The 13,444-nt window shown below is 39.0% G+C and overlaps 1 long non-coding RNA gene across 1 annotated transcript; it reads right to left on the minus strand.

Moving 5' to 3' along the window:
- Positions 1-6,866: 6,866 nt before the first annotated feature.
- Positions 6,867-12,660, minus strand: LOC103462112 (uncharacterized). The gene is made up of 3 exons (XR_533271.2): positions 9,778-12,660; positions 9,112-9,203; positions 6,867-7,141 (listed from the first exon to the last, which is right to left on the minus strand). It is a non-coding gene; the product is annotated as an uncharacterized LOC103462112 (long non-coding RNA).
- Positions 12,661-13,444: the final 784 nt, after the last annotated feature.

Below are 13,444 nucleotides of genomic sequence, written 5' to 3' on the forward strand. Positions count from 1 at the left end.
CTGGCAACCGCAGAGCAGGTAATCCTGCCTCACCCCCTCCAGACTCCATCATGTCCAGTTCAAAACAAGGCAATCTCCAAACAGAACTGGCTCTTATTTAAACCCCACACTTGCACCTTTTATCCCTTCTGAAAAAGCCACTGGTTATTACCTTCCAAGCACCGCTAACTTTGCATGAAGAAGAAAATTCTTTGCCGGGCTGGACAGGAGACAAAGTAAATGGATTAGAGCGTAGGGAAGGATCGCATGCGGTTCTATTTACAGCCGACAGCATTTCTTTTTCTTTTTTTTCTACAGAGAAGCTACCCTTAATTTGCTGCTTAATAACTGACTTCCACCACCATGTTCAAATCCCCCCTGAGAGGCTTTTGTGGTTAGTTCGCTAGATGTCTCCGCTGCCTGCACTGCAAATTAGCCTTTCAGAAAAGCACCTCACCTTCCGGCCACAGCTTGCAACACAGACCTTTTTTTTTTCCCCTCCCTTTGCCTCACCCTGCTCCCATACACTCCTATCTGCCAGTAATAACCTTCATCTAACCTTTAAACCACTGTGAATAATTTAAATCCTATTTTCATATCAATGGAGGAGTCAAGCCAAGCAATTATCTTTTATCTGTGTACTTTGCTGTCGGAGCAAAGCATAATAAACTCTTCCCAGGAGGAAAAAGGAAGACGGAAAGAAAAGAGAAAACATGGATAGTGTAAAGAAGTAGGCCGTAAGGGCATAACTTTGGAAGACAGAAAAACAGTGAGGAAGAGGAGAAAAAACATAAATACAAGATAATGAGGTCTGAAAGCCTCTGATGCTATCTGACCCATTACAAGATTTATGAGGGTTGTCCCTTGATGTGAACCCAACATATCAGTTCTCTGATAGATCAAGAAAATACTTTATCTGAAGATATCATTTATTTTTCCTTCAAGCGGGGTTGTATGGAGTACTTATGAGCAGTCAGTGCAATCGTACTTTGGGGTGTCATGGGGGAGTTCAACCACCAGAGAGTACACTGGAGTCCAGAATGGAGGAATTATCTCTTCACAGTTTTACTAAATTTTACATAAAATAGTTGAACATATCCTCTTGATTCCTAACAAAAGGCAATTTCAAGAGAGTTGCACCGACGGGGCTAACATTTCCTCGGGTTTCCCCTCAACGCCTGACCCATTTGTCCTGGTTTCAGATACTTGTTTCTTAGGACTTTGCAACATTTAACATGTTGTAAAGTCCTAAGAAACTATCATAAAATTACAGAATTGCAGGATTATTTTATAATAAAATTATATTCATTAAGAATATTTTCCTCATCTTAAAAATCATCAAAAAAAATGTTGTTGGTTGATGGGTGTGTAGATATAAAATGATACTCCGCTTAGTTATGACACATGTATTGAACAGGAAATAAAACAGATTTTTCAGTGTTTGACCTGCTGATTACTAATCAAAGGAAAACCAGCCAAGTTTGATCACTGGTCAATTTAATGATTTTAATCTTTTATTTTTACTCTTAGTAAAAAATAAAAATTATAAAAAGAAACCTGTATGTTTTTAATCATTTTAAAAAGTCTAAATCCACTTAATAACTGATAGTAAATCTGATGCTTTGCCTGACAAAATTGGAAAAAGAACAAGATATGCAAATATTAAGAATATCTAGAAAGTTGACTTAAATTTTTCTAAGATTTATCTAATGCAGGTAATGATACTGCGTGCTTTTAAGCGCTACACACAACTCCATAAAAAAATTTTTAAAAAATTCTCCTTAAGGTCATTTATCAATCAAATTTACGAGGCCATGTCAAGGTGCCTCCTGAAAAGGAAAAATATGGAAAATGAGCGAGACAAAAAAAAGTGAAAAAAATATTCCCCCTGGTACTCATTAAAATTCTACAGTGCTGCATCACTCTCTCTCTCTCTCTTTGCTCTTCTTTCTTCCACCTTTCTCTCTCTCTTTCTCATCCGTCTGTTCCAGCTGCAATCGTCTCGCCTTGTTGCCTCCCTACATGCCTCCCCGGATCGTCCATGATCGTTTTTGATGTATTCATAAAACCTCACAGCGTTCTTGATTGAGACGGAGAGGCACACGACAATAGGGGGGGATGGATGGAAGAAAATGTAATATCCACAAGTCGAGAACGGAGGCAGAGGAGGCGGTGGGGGGAGGCGAAGAAGTGGAAGAATCTGGGAATGGTGGGATGCAGAAACAACAAGAGGTAGAAGGGAGAAGATGAGGGCAGGGGCTACATGCTCTGCAATATTAATCTGTGGTGCAGAGATGAAAAGAGCAGGTGGAAGACTGCATGAGAAAGCAGGATTTCCTTTGGTTGAGAGTGAATGTAGGGTACATTACTGACAGAGCTGCCATGTTTGAACCAAGACAGAACTTTTCATAACTTTCATGTGCCTCCTTCAGCAAATCCCCAAGCAGGCCAGAGGCAGAGCTTATAACACAGAGAAAGCACACGTTGGCCCTCGAATGGAAAAATAAAAAAATTAAAAAATCAAGTGAAAAGTTCTGAATCAGATTTTTTTATAAATGCATTATTCTGACAAGATTACACATTATTCATCAAAACACAGAGACGTCTATGAGGAAAAGCACCAGCTGACAAACTGCTGCATCTGTTCAATATGAAAATCCTCTCAGTAGAACAACTGGCCACATATAAACACCTGCAGTGAATCTTTGAGTAGCAGAATTAAAATTATAATTTTTTGTTGAAATAAATTAGTAGTGACAATTATATTTTGTTGTTTTTTCTGTGTCATGTAGTTGTTTTTATATTTCTTTTTCCACTGTCCTCCAAGTGCAATGAATGTACTGCTTCCAAACTCGGTGAATAATTGTTTTAAGTAATCAGGATTTCAGTATTGACCAAAGTAATTGTGATAATTATTTTTTCCCCCCCATAATTAAGCAGACTGTGGGGGATTAAAATATTCTGCTTTGGTCATGAGCAACAAATGTTTGTCTGACGTATTGCATTTACACTGCTCTGGTACTGAAATCTACAATTACTGATCTCCAAGGCAGAAAAAAGAGTGAAGGAAAATATGCTTTATTGATCAGCAAATTATTATTTTTTAAGACTACAAACAGAGTTCATAAAATTTGTAAATCAGATCGAGTTACTCTAATTCTGGATGAAATGCGACTAAATGCTATGGGTGCCTCGGCGTTTTTTTTAGCTTTGCATTTATCAATTTTGGGATTCGTGATGTTTTCTTCTGAAGTGTGGGAATCTTGAAAACTAACAGGGATGATCCAGTAAATCCGTGAATCAAATCAGTCAAAAGCAAAACATTGATTGGTTTGACCACTGAACAGCCGGTTGGCCACTATATCCTTTTCTTCCTGGTCAGTGAACGAGCCATGGTGGATCAGCCAATTCCTCACAGGTTTCATTTTGAGCATTTTTACTGGGAGATAAAGACTCAAAGTTAGCTCATTTTAATATCAGTAAAGGTTTTCAAATCAGAAAGGGCACAAAGGGTGAAAATCTGACTTGAAAGAAAACTTTATTTTAAACAGATCTGTCTGCTACGGTTATAGCCACAGGGTTTCTGTTCCAGAGTGAGCCGTCCAGCATACTTTGCGAGGAACAGAGAAAGTCTGAAAGAATTGCATAATTCAAAAATAGTTCTGTTTCATCTTTTTGAGCTTTCAACCTCTATCGTGGAACCCAGTGGATCAGAAAATGGCTGCAGCTATTTTGAGTCAAGGTTTGTTGAGAATCCAGGCGATGCAAACGGAGCTCGCCCTGACAGTTAGTGTTGCTAAGAACATTAACTGTGCCAATTGCTGCAAATGCATACAAAATGTAAAAACAGTTTTTAAAAATGCCCGCTTTGTAAGGATTTTTACCTTTGATCTAATAAAATAGAAACCTTATATTTTCCAGTTGAACTGTGTCCTCTCTCTCTTTACATATGTACTGCATAATTACTATCTTTTATGGATGAGCGACGCTAATCAGCTCCTGGGTTGCTATGCGAATACCAAAATTGTTGGTTGATGCATAAGCCTCATGTTAAGGATACTATTAGAAGTGCTTTGATCATAAAATAGTCAAAATACAACTTGTTCATGAGCGCATGGGCAGACATCGTGGACTTTGGTTGATAAATTAAATATGTAGAGTAACCGGTGACGGACATTTCAAAAGTTATTTCTAATTTGGGGTTGGATGATTTCACTGGGTTACAAAAAAATATGTTTTGGAAGTCGGTCATCTATGGTATTTCTACTGAATCAGGACTATTTTGCACTGCTGAATCCAAAAATGACATCCATTTTCCTCCATCAGGTCAGGTTTTCATTCTAATTTGATTTAGAGAAATCCAATCTTCTGACTAAACTGACTACATTTTTGTGACACCATCAGGTCGTTTCCGTTAATATTTCTCATCCAGAAAAGGTTTTAGGAGAAAAAAAAAGTTTTCTAAAAGAGTATATTAATGAAATGTCACAAACTTGGATTTCTGTACATTGAATAATAAACACTGAAAGGTGAGTTGATGTAAATTGAACATTACATCGCCATCTCTTAGGACCTGATGGAGTCTCTCCTCCTGTTCGTCACTCATTGATCCCAGATTATCAAGAAACAGATCCAGATGTGAGAACAAGTCATGCATTTTGATGCTCATGTTGCTCCACAGTACAGAAAGTTGACCTGATTGTAATTTCTGGATTCAGCACCTCAAAATTACCCTAAAACAGTTGAAAAACCCCAAATACTGTTTTGGCTGTTGATCAGTGTTTTTATAGACAATAGGCTTTAATGGAATGCAAATAATATTAGTATTAATCAGCATAATATATGATTTTGGTACAATTGTAAGCTCTTTCATGTTACATTATACATTGTTAAATTTAATGAATACTTTAGATGATTAAAATAATGAAATATCCCAAAACTTTTTTTTTTTTGCATGAAACCAGGGATAAAAGCTTGTGGGACTATTATCGGCCCAAATTTTCTCATCTGTGCATCCCCAAATTTTATCAAATAAACTTTAAACCATGTGGAAGGAAAACACTTTTGAAAATCATATTGTACCTTAATGCAGGTTAATCGCCTCTGGCTGCTGGCCATCAAAACTATGACATTGTTGCACATTTGACCGAGCTGAAATGCAACACATGAGGCTACCAGTACATTCTGTTGTGCGTCTATGTGTTTCGTTCTTAGGGGAGAACATCTAAAAATCAATTTTCCATTTTGTGAACTAGGACACCAACAGTCTCCTTGAAACAAGCAGAGCACCATGTACATAATCTCCTCTCACTTTGTTCTCTTCTCAGCCCTGGAGTTGCACACAGTAGCTAATTGACCACCATCCTGGTGTAGATTGTACCCCCCTGAGCAACAGCAGCGAGGAGGAGAGAGGAGGCTGGTTAGGCACAATCACACTGGGAGCAGACTTAATGATGTGCTGAACATAAAACAATTCTTAATAAGCTAGTTTTCTCTCCCTTCCTGCTGCACTACGCTTGTCGTCTAAAACCCACTGTATGTGTTTCTCTAGGAAAGCACATTTAGACAATTACACCGAAAAAGTATAAATATCATTAAAACATATCCGCAGCTAATTAATTTAGAGCATGCAGCATTTCTCATGTGGGGAGAAAGAGAGATGGAAAATGCCGAAGTAACAGAGGCGCCAAATGTTGCATTTAATTTTCTTTTTGTTAATTTGCAGACTTCCCGCTGGGAGAGGTAAAATAACCCCCAGCCAGCATTTTTTTCCTTTCTTTTGCTGTTAATATTAAAAAAGCTGCTTTTTTAAAGTATGCAAATAGTGAGGCTAATCTGCATTGCTTAAAATGTTTATCACTGCAGAAATAGGGTGGGGAGAAAAGACAAAGCAGCTTTAGTGAATTTTTGTTTTGCTGTAGTTTTCCCAGTCTCTCTACTTTAATGTGCTAATAAGCTGTCAGAGGTGGCTCTGGATTTTGGCACAGGTACAGACACACACGCACACACACAAGCGCACACACTTTGTCATTATTCCTTTATCAGCACAGCTTTTTCACAGTGCCATCCTGACTTGTCTCTCACTCACAGCTCTTCTCGTCTCCTCTCTGCCTCCCAGGGGAAGGATGCCCAGGTTGTTTTCATGACAGATCTGCTCCCTGCAGATCTGAGCTTACACATCCTGCCTCACTTCAAGGTGACAGACTATTGTCGGCTGCGCTTGAACCCAATTTGCCCTTAAAACACGCCCCAGTGTCTTACACCCTCTGTCTCCGGTACAAAGAGCTCACCTTTACCTCCAGATCAGACGTCATTTCATCCTGAAAAACTTCACCAAAGGAAAGCTTAGCACAGCTACAACAGAAACACCTTTACATCCCTGCATTAGAGCACTGCATAAATTAGCAAGCGAGTATGTGAATGTGTCTATTTGCAGGTCAAATATGAAAGAAATGTCAGGAAAAAAAAAAAACTTTTCTTACATGGGGCAATGAAAGAATTGCTGACTGAAAAAAAGTGAAACTCCCTTGGTGGCTTATTTACTGATGATCTGAAAGCAACATTCAATGAAATCAAGCATTTATTTTGCTCTGCATTTTCCAGGCTGATGTAGAAACATGGAATAGGCACGCAGTTTTCAGATTATGCGTTTCCTAAAATGAAAATCTTACATTTAATTTATGATTTAATCATCCAGCAATAATAGCATGTAACACTGTACTGTAATAAAAAAACAAACATGCATCAGCTTCACTTCTCTGGCAACAAGGCTGCTAAATCCAAAGTTACAAAGAAAAAAAAGTATGGATTCATAATTAAATATAAAGAGATTAGACTTTAAAACCAAAGCTAATAACATTTGTGCAAAAAGAATGACCAACGCGTGCGTGCGTGCGTGCGTGCGTGCGTGTGTGCGTGCGTGCGTGCGTGCGTGCGTGCGTGCGGGACTGTTCAATGTTGTGGCTTCTGCATCTTGTAATATGAAGCAGGATTAGTGGCTTATTGAAGAAGCTTCAGGATATTTGGTTTCACGTCACCGGTTCTGGTTCTTCTTACCTGGGTCTGTCAGCCTCTGGTAACTGATGCTGGGACAATAAGCTGATCTGGAGCAGGTTAGAAATCCAACACACCTGAAAGCATCGCCTCCTCGCCAATCACTGATCTAAGAAAATTAGAAAAATATGTACGTAAATAGCAATTTGTGACTTTTTTTTTCCTCCAACCTTCCAGGTTTTTGGAAAAGAAATCTTTATTCTCAGTAAAACAGACACTTTTTGTACTTAGCATGGACCGGTCACCAGAATCCAGACTTACAAAGGATTTAGCAAACCGCTAAAATGTTCCATTGTGTCAATTCTACAGCTTTAGCACAACTTAATCGGAGCACCAGAGAAAGCACAGGAATGAGTTTCTCTGGTGCTGCTTCCCCTCTTGCTGTGCACTGCCACCCAGCCTGAAATGAAGGAGTTAAACTTTTACTTTACTTAGAAAAACAATATATTTAAGCATTTAGGAAAATGTTTATGAATTTAGTCATTGTTTTTAAATTGTAGTATTGTGGTGCATGCTGGATCTTTGCACTTCACTGTTTACATGCAAATAGGACTTTCTAGTCAGATCTGGAGTAAGAGAAGCTGATTCCAAAATATCAGCTTCTTTTAGTAAACGTGAAGATTTTTAAAAACTATCTAGAGGTGTACTTGTGTGCCAATTTATGTATAATGTGGCTAAAGCAAGTTTGTTAAACACACCAAGTTAAATGCATTAGAGAAGTAAAATGGTACTGAGAAAAGGAGGAAAATAAAAAAGATAAAGGGAGCCCCTTTTATATTATTTCCACTTGCATGCATGTATAAGTGAACACATTCCCTTGAATGTCAGAGGAGAAATGTTAAATTCACCCACAAATCAGAAATATTTATGTGCCTAATGAAGTGTGGTGACAGCTGCACGTCCCCGCCTTTCAGATTTCACAGGGTTTTAACAAGACACATCAAAGTTTCTAAAATGTCCAGCGTTCCTCTCATCCATCACATTCAATGAATGTAAAGCAGCAGAAACTCGGGATGAGACTCATTTTTCTGCCTTTCTTCTCTCTTTTTTACCTCGGGCTAGTCAGAGCGAGTTAGCGTCTCTCCACCAGTGTGTTCATAATTCAAATGGCAACACTGTCTGATGCCGTGATGTGCCATGCATTATTCAGCACAATCCCTTCTGCCTGCAAACAGACAAACACTGCACTATCATGGCCACACTAAGGTAAACAGTAAACAGAAGAAATGCCAGATATTAATTGCTTAATTAGGACACAAAACAAATAGGGAAAGGAGCGGTGAGAGAGGAGAAGCATTGTCGGGTTCATCCAGCAGGTTCAGGTTTTCCTTACATTTTACTCGGCAAATAATTTCAGTTGAGGATATTTTGCTTCTAAACGTCCACAGCATCAAGGAGACATAGCAAGTGTTATCTGTTTCTTTGCAATATTACTCAAGCGCCTTTTCCAGGCTAAACAGAATCACTAAATTCATAGGAGGTCTAACAAAAGATAAATAATGTCTTAGGACGGTGAAAACTCTCGTTTGACAAGCTTGAGTCAATACAGCGATGGGTGAGGAGTCTGAGGTGAGCCACGGCTTCAACTCCTCATTGATTAGAGGCCGACTATGATCCCAGGCTGACTGTGAGGGTCTCAGAGGACAGACCCCGGTTAATGATCAACACTTTTATTATGTGAATACTTTACAGTGATCAATCAAGCAATGATCAGAGAGAATAAGCCTCTAGGACTGATTATCTTCACCTGTTAATGCACAAAATCTGCCTGTTCACTAAATTTTTTTTTTTAAAGCTCCTTGCATATTAGATTATATCTAGGCATGGGAATATAAATTGTTGTATTACCATGCTGTATAATGTTAAGACACCTCTTGGCTATTTTTACATCCTTTTCACACAAGTACAAGTTTTCAAATAAATTATCAATGGCTAAACTCCCATAGAAATCCCATTATAAAACAGTTTTATTGTACTCGTTTACGTAAATGCAGGTTTCTATGAACTTTTCCTTAATATTCCTGTTTCCTTTAGTTTCAGGCATGACAAGACACACATGACCATTTCTTAGCCACTGACCTGCAGGCTGGATGCCGACTTCATTTTGCCACCAGGTTGGTAAGGAAGATGGGTAGAAAAACCCCTCCAATGCTCACTGTCGGAAAACTGCACTAAAGAGAACAAAATCATAAGCCATCATAAATGTAAGCATGTTTACTAAACTTTGGTGACAGGAACAAAGACTCTAGGTAAGCTTGGAGTGAAAAAGTCCCTAATTTCCACTGTTAAATATGGTGAAGGACCTGTGATGCTGTGGTCCTGTTTCTCTTACCAACTCTGAATTATCAGGAGATTTTAAATAAAAATTTTACGAACTCCACCAGAAAACTTAAAATTATTAGATCTTTCAGGGGGACAACGGTCCAGAACAGAGACGTTTCCCAGAAAGAATCATCGTCTTTCCACAGCTAATAAATGCAGCACGCAAGGAAATTATGTAAAAAGGACAGGAAAACGATGTCCAATTGGTAAAAGGGTACCAAATTATTGTCAGAGGCACCAAGGGTTGTATAGGTTGCAGATGACTGGTTTAGATGATGAATAAACATGAATTAAATTTTTATCTGTGCAGACAAACTTTGGTACTAGTTTCATGTTCAGAGTGAACCTACACAGGATTACATAAACTCCAGTCATAAAGGGCGTCCTGCCAGACAAACAGGCAGTTTGTTGCTTCGTACTTACTAGCAAGTGTAGAAGTCGGCTAAGGGGAGAGGATGTTGTTCCACCTGACACAGTTTTTCCACCCACATGACACGGCATTAATATGTGAGTGGGTTTTTTTTTTTTTTCTACATTTCCCAGAGGAACAGAGCCACCAGGTGGCTGCTGAAGTCTCATCAAACAACGCTCAACGCAGCACGACAGGAGAGTCTGCTGAAACACACAATGGTAACATGTTGAACTGTTGTATGTACAAACAGGAAAAAAAAAACCTGGTGACTAAATAATAATAATAATAAAGAGAGGGGAGACTTGTTTTAGAGAGACGCTGATTTATATTCCAAACCACTCTCGTCAGATCCCACCATGTAAAGCGGCTTCTATAACTAATGAATGAACCGACGATAAAACAGAAAATATTCCCTTCAAATCCGCTGGTGTTGCGTGAATCTTTTATGCAAATGGAATTGCCAATGAGGTGGAGCCATCTTCAGAGGCCTTGACAGTTTTTCCACAGCCCGCTTTTAAAATTTATGCCACTGCTGATTTATAAAATTTATTAATAGCTGCTAGGGAAAGTGAAGCAAAAGAGATGAAACCGCTTCAGTTCTTCTGTCTCTCCTTTTTCTGTTTCTCTTTTCCATTGCTGGTCCCTCGTTACTCTTTCATGGTCCCTCCCTCTGTTTCTTACACTGGCTCCATCTTACTCCTCTGTGGTGGCTCATAGTGATTTTATAATTGGGCTGTGCTCATTGTTATTCAAAGCCCTGTAGAACCAATTAGTGCCAGACCTCCCGACCTTCAGTTGCTATGTAATGGTGGTAACTAAAAGACTTTAAGCGAGGCTGCTGAGAGTAAAAGTCTGAATATCCTTTAGTTCCTGATTAATAATTCCGTCAGCAGCATCACATTGAACTCGATTGCTAGTTTGGAGCTCTGTGTGTTTTCTTCCTGTTTTTTTACAACATTTTATTAATCTTTAAAGATGGACTGGTTACCGCCCGTCTGCTCTTGTCAGGTAAATGTTGTAATGAAACAATAATGAGAGCTTGCAGGGAACATGGTGCATTAGGGTGGTCAGAAAGATCCCAGAGCTGAGGGGTTTTTCAACATCGCTGACGGGTGTGGATAACTAGGCAAAACCTTGATGTGACAATTTGACCTTTGACCTATATGGTGACAATGAAATTTAGGCTGAATAACATCTGTAAACTCAAAAAATGCACCTTTTTTTTAAAGGTACATATCTGGTACTTTTACAGGACAGACACCAATTTATTTACGCTCATGCTATGCTGTGTATAAGTTTAGTCTGTGCTGATGAAGGATTAATTTTTTTTCGTGATGACGTCTGATATTTTCTACCCTACTTTCTGAGTAATTCAGCTCATGATCATTTGACCACTTACGCAGCTAAAGTAGCAACCATGACATGCTGTAAATTTTACACCCTTCATCACCAGTAAACTGGAGGTCTTCAGTGTGATGCAACAGCATTTACAAAGTTCAATTTGCCCTCATCCGACTGCAACACCAACACTTTTTCTGTCGTCTACATTGTTTGAACCAGACTACAAACATGGTTTCCTTTGCGTTGTTATTTTTCCATAAAGGCCAAATAAGGGGAGAGCAGACCAAATGTCCCGTCAACAGATTTTTCCACTTCAGCTGTATATTTTGGAAATTCGAGTTGCTGTGGGCCTCCTAGATGTTTTTCTGATTCATTTTCTAGTTTTTTGACCTGCCAGTTTCAGTGGATGGCAATGTGTTGGCAGGTTTGCAACAAGCTGTCCTCAAATGAAATTTTAAACAGAGCTTTGTGAGGCGGTTCTAACTTGGGATATCATTTTATATCATGACCCTCCCTTATACGTCTCCACAGCTTTTAATCCAGACATGTCGGCCATGTTCCTTGGTCTCTCTTGACAATGTCATCACAGAACAGCTATTTATATATTGAGATTATGTTTAAAATGTGGATTTTAACGATTGAGTTGTAGGGCAGTTTGTATTGCATGTATGGGCATCATAGTAAAAGGAAGCTGTACACGTACGCAAATCCAGCTTTTAAAACTATATGTGAAGAGCATTTCAACTTTTTCTTCAACTTCACAATTATTCACTAATTTGTGTCGGTCTTTCAGATAAAATCCCAATAAAATAGAAACAACAAACTATGGCTATAAGACTCTGAAACACCTCCATGCTTAGCAATATCCTTGAAAGGCACTGCAGTGAAGGGATGAGTTTGGTCTCTGGATTTCTGTCAAAAGACAAACTTCCTGAAGTCAGATCCACTGCACACTGAACATTAAGCAAAAGCAGGAAAAAAAAAACAAAACATGATCATGTAATACGAAGACAGGGATGAGCCGCACAGAGAGGAAGGACGGAAATATTCGGCTTTCACCTGGAGTCGTCTTTTGACACCCGCGGGGAAACATCTGCATCAGCCGAACCCTAACAAAGACAACCTGCCACAGCCTGTACACGTCTGGCTGGTTGTGCTCCCAACAAACACAAGGTGAACTTTGTGTGACCTTGTCAACAACGAGTCACACTGAGAAAAGAAAAGGGAGGAAAAAAAAAAGAGGCATTTGTTCACCTACAACAGAAAATACAGACAAATGTCATCAGACAGTGCAGAGTCACAACGCATAACTCAGACATAGCATTAGGCCCAGTCAGACGTCACAGAGGAGCAGTTAGCAGCACCTGATGGCGCTCTGCATGAAACAGGAAACATCCAACATGCAGAGAGAAAGTCTCAGGAAATGCCTACAAATATGGCGACAGATAGACTGACCAACATAGATGCAATATGTTGAGTTATCAATGAACGTTTAGACAGAACCCGACCAAAATTTTACCTTTATTTTTACAGATTTAGAAAAAAAATTTTTAGGTACACGTGACAAGCTACAACCTACAAGCTACGGTACAAGCTCATTTAAAATGTATATTATTAGGATATGTATCTGTTCATATTTCATTTTTGTTCATGCGTTGATCATTGATACACATAAGGACTTAATTAGGACCTAAAACGAAGATTAGAAATGGAGGAGTCCAGTTAATTTGGAGAATGTTGCAGGGCATGTAGGTATAGGGAGAAATTTGAAGCTGCTGTTTAAAAGATTAGTTTATCCTTCAAGGTCTAAAAGGATCCAAAGGTAGCAGCAGCCTTATCAACCTGAAATGCCTGTCAAACTCCTGAGGGCCCTAATCAAATCCTGATGGACAGCACAACATGCTGTTGACCGGATTGGTCCCAAAACTTGAATTTCAACACGGCATAAACTGTGATTATACCGTGAGCCAGATGGGAAAATAAACGGTTTTTAATCGCCGCTGGCATAATGTGCAGTGATTGACACCCAAAGGGAGCGGCTGCCATTCCTTAAAAAGAAAATAATAATCATGAGGGGAGAAGGGAGGAGTGGTGTGATGGCAAGCCACACAGGGTAAGATCCACACCTCATCATAAGTTGCTTTTCACTTTAGTTTGTTCTGTAAGTTTAAGTATTCTTTATATTTTCTTCCACCTTCCAATGTTTATATGGAGTGCACACATATTAACAATGCAAGGGCGAAATTCAATTATGTTGTATTAATATTGTTTTCTTTGTTTGAGTTACCTGGGTGTTTGGCTCCCCTCCCTGGTGGACAAAAGGCGTGGCAAAGGGCT

The sequence above is a fragment of the Poecilia reticulata genome, chromosome 3 (genome assembly GCF_904066995.2).
Source record: "Poecilia reticulata chromosome 3, P_reticulata-male-v2, whole genome shotgun sequence".
Taxonomy (NCBI): Eukaryota; Metazoa; Chordata; class Actinopteri; order Cyprinodontiformes; family Poeciliidae; genus Poecilia; species Poecilia reticulata.